Raw genomic sequence first — 287 nt, 5'->3', positions numbered from 1 at the left:
GGGGGGGGGGGATTAGAAAAGCAAGAGAGAAGGCTTGAAAGGGCGAGCACGTGCAGAGTGTAATGAAGGTCCTGCAAGGCCAGTATTGACGACCAGATAACGTGCTGCACTCACACGCCGAGAGGATCGGCAGCCGCGTATTGTTGCCGAGTTTAAATGCCACCTCCAGTGCGCGGAACACGGGTTGTCGGCCGAGGAAAGACGCTGCAGCTTCAAGGCTCACAGGAGTGGCATCCTCGTCTCATGCTTGTGTGCACTGCTGGTTTCCGTTCACAGTCGGTGTGTGT

This window comes from Penaeus monodon, chromosome 30, assembly GCF_015228065.2.
Source record: "Penaeus monodon isolate SGIC_2016 chromosome 30, NSTDA_Pmon_1, whole genome shotgun sequence".
In the NCBI taxonomy this organism is placed as follows: domain Eukaryota; kingdom Metazoa; phylum Arthropoda; class Malacostraca; order Decapoda; family Penaeidae; genus Penaeus; species Penaeus monodon.
Note: the sequence above shows the minus strand (reverse complement) of the source record.